The sequence below is a fragment of the Malus domestica genome, chromosome 15 (assembly GCF_042453785.1).
Source record: "Malus domestica chromosome 15, GDT2T_hap1".
NCBI classification, from domain to species: Eukaryota; Viridiplantae; Streptophyta; class Magnoliopsida; order Rosales; family Rosaceae; genus Malus; species Malus domestica.
The window spans coordinates 38041654-38044593 of NC_091675.1; the positions used below are offsets into that span (position 1 = coordinate 38041654).

At 34.5% G+C, this 2940-nt stretch overlaps 1 long non-coding RNA gene across 2 annotated transcripts; it reads left to right on the forward strand.

Moving 5' to 3' along the window:
- Window positions 1–295: 295 nt before the first annotated feature.
- LOC114821285 (uncharacterized) lies at window positions 296–2693 on the forward strand. Of its 2 annotated transcripts, none has more exons than XR_003768731.2 (3): window positions 296–1125; window positions 1343–1424; window positions 2307–2693. It is a non-coding gene; the product is annotated as an uncharacterized lncRNA (long non-coding RNA). The 2 variants fall into 2 exon arrangements; XR_011575781.1 differs by having other exon boundaries at window positions 296–1095.
- The last annotated feature ends 247 nt before the right edge of the window (window positions 2694–2940 follow it).

Consider the following 2940-nt stretch of genomic DNA (forward strand, 5'->3'; position numbering starts at 1 on the left):
CAGGGATTTGTATATATACCCAACAATTGGCCATTATTCTAGAATACTGATCTTATAATTCATGTATTTGTGTTGGAATACGATTATGAAAACATGGTTTTCATAATATGTGTAATCATGTGTGAAGGTATACCGTAACTTTGGTGTACTAATATACATATTATTGTAGTGAAATAGATTAATTAATTAATAAAGAAAAAATAAAACTTTTTAATTAATTGTGAAAGATATGATTGTTGGGGGTATTTGAACGGGGATATTTGTAACTTCACCATAAAAAGGTTCGTATCAGAACCATTCCTTTCCAAGGTGAAATTGTTGCAAACCGTCATATCTCTTCCCCTAATTGTCCAAAAGATACAAACCATATATTTAAGTTGTATTCATAAGGGTTTGTGTTTTATTTGAAAACCACAACTTCTTAAAACCAAAACCATCTCTACGCCCATACAAAGTCAAAACCACAAAATTTTCAAACCAAAAGCAACAGCAAAAGCACAAGTTCTTGTCCAAAAGATGAAGAAAGCCAAAACTACCTCAACACCCATACAATCTCTTCCCAACGAACTTCTTCTCCAAAAACTGATAAAGGTTGCGTCCCGGTACCTGTTTTCAGCAGAGATGGTGTGCAAGAAGTTCAACCAAATCGTTCAAGACGACCACTTATTCGAACACGTCAACATTAGGGAATTTGAAGGCTTCAACCCCCTTACTTCATGGACCAATAAGGAAGATGTCTCCAAGTTCTTGAAATGGTGTAGGGAGTGCGGCAATTCCTACGCCTTGTACATGCTAGGGATGACATACTTCTTCCAAGACAATAAGAAAGAAGTCAGAATTGAGGCTATGAAGATGGCGATCTCAAAGGATCATGAAGTAGCAACATACGTCTACGATTTCATCTTGTTGTCATCTTGGTGCTTACGTTAACAAATAAGTAAAAAAGGGAAAGTTTATTGTTCTAGAAAACCCTCTTTCTTGCTGCTTTCTTCTTCAACCGAGGGAGATGAAGAGGTTCCTCTCTTTTAGCTCTTGCCAAAATTTTAGGAGGAGGAACTTAGTTTTCTTTTCCTTTGCTTGTGAAGATTTGGACTAGTAAGATTCCTTCCTTCGTCTCCATTAGAGGTATCTATTTCTTACATTGAAATTTATTAGCTATTTGGTTAGATAACCTTTGAATTAGATTTGGTGGGAGTAGGAAAATTGAAAGTATCATTTTCCATGTTATAGTTTTAAGGATGAGCACTAAGTGCTTGATTAAAGTCCCCAATTAAGCTTGAATTAGGGTTTGTTGGTCTGGTATTTTGTACAACCAGTGAGTAATGATTTTTCTTACTCATAGATATGGAAGAGAAGGATATCAGGTGACTACGGAGCAGGTCGACAAACACCGTGGGAGTTGAACATCAACAATTTTTGTTGAGGTAGGGGTGTTTTAATATAAAAAAAAATATTTGGTTTTTATTTGGATTTTTTCCTTTTGGTTTGATGAAGGAATTGTTGGCGTTCTAGCTCCATTTCGAGCTTGCTAAAATGCTTTTCCGTTTTCGACTAAGTGAAAGAAATGAAGCAGATGTTTCAGTATGGTTTGATTCTAATGACTTTAATTTTCTTTCTACAACTATGGTGTGTTTAAAGTAAAAAGGTTTTTCAAGATTGTGTTTTTTATGTGCATGCCTTTTATTTTACTCGTTATGAAATTTTGAAGCATGTTGAGATGAATCTTTGACTGTGAAAGTAGATGGAAAGTAGTATAATACATCTGCAATGAGAATGTTGTGAAATGTATGAATGGGTACAATGAACCGTGAAATTGTTAGATAATGGGTACAATGACCCAATGTTCCCCAAGGGAAGCTCCATCTAGGGGCTACGAGAATGAGTTATCAATGTTATAAATATGTGTGATGTATATTGGCTAGGTATACTACGATTCTTTTCAATCTGCTAATCACTTGTTAGTGATACAAGAAAATGTTTGTGATTAGTTGTGCTATTTTTCTTTAAATGATAATGGCTCCGTTGTTCTTAAAACAATAGAAATGCTTTTGAACTGTGTGTCGTGTGCCGTGTTGTTATCAAAGCTACTAGTGCTCTGAAACTTTGGTTTTTCTATTGTATGTTTATTTCCAATCATTTTTAGAGCATATTTTCGTTGTTGAATTACATAGTAGTGGATGTGAATGTTTCTAAATTGCTCTTATCATTTTTCGGCATGCACCAAGAATTTAAATGACTATGGACTTACCGGAAAACCCCTACTGGGCATTTTATGCTCACCTGTTTTTCTAAAAATGTATTTTCAGGTGGTGTAAGGTTGACTACCTGAGTTTTGAGTTGCAGCTCTATTGTGGACTAGTAGAAAGGAGTCCTAACGTATATATCTTTTGGGTGAGCTGCGAAAGTATTTTGTCTAGTTAGTCTTAGTCTGTAAATGACCCTTTTGTAGCATTGTAAATTAAGATGACATGGGCCACAATGAGTCTCCACTTACCAGGGCAATGTGAACCATGTAACATTTGATCACTTGTCTTTTGACATTCATAATTTCTGCTCATGTTTATTTTTATCAAATGACCTGAACATGTTTTTCTTGTAAGAAGCCTTGAAGTTTCTTTGGTGAACTCGTTAAAATCTGTGAGGCTTGATCTGTTACATTTTGAGAACCATTATGAAATTTGGTTATATTCAAACTTGTGGCTGATTATCTACTATTTATTTTCACTTTTCTTAGAACGGAATCGATTTCATTTCCAAAGACTTTTAAAGTGATCGAGGCTGCTGAAGTTTTTTTTTTTTTTCCTCTAAAACAAACAGCAACATAACTGTCTTGGACTTAAATTTTACTGTACTTTCGAAACTCAAAAACCATTAAATTTTTAAACAAGTTAGCGTTATAGCTCTACTTTGGATCTGGAAATTTTCATACTTTTTTATTTG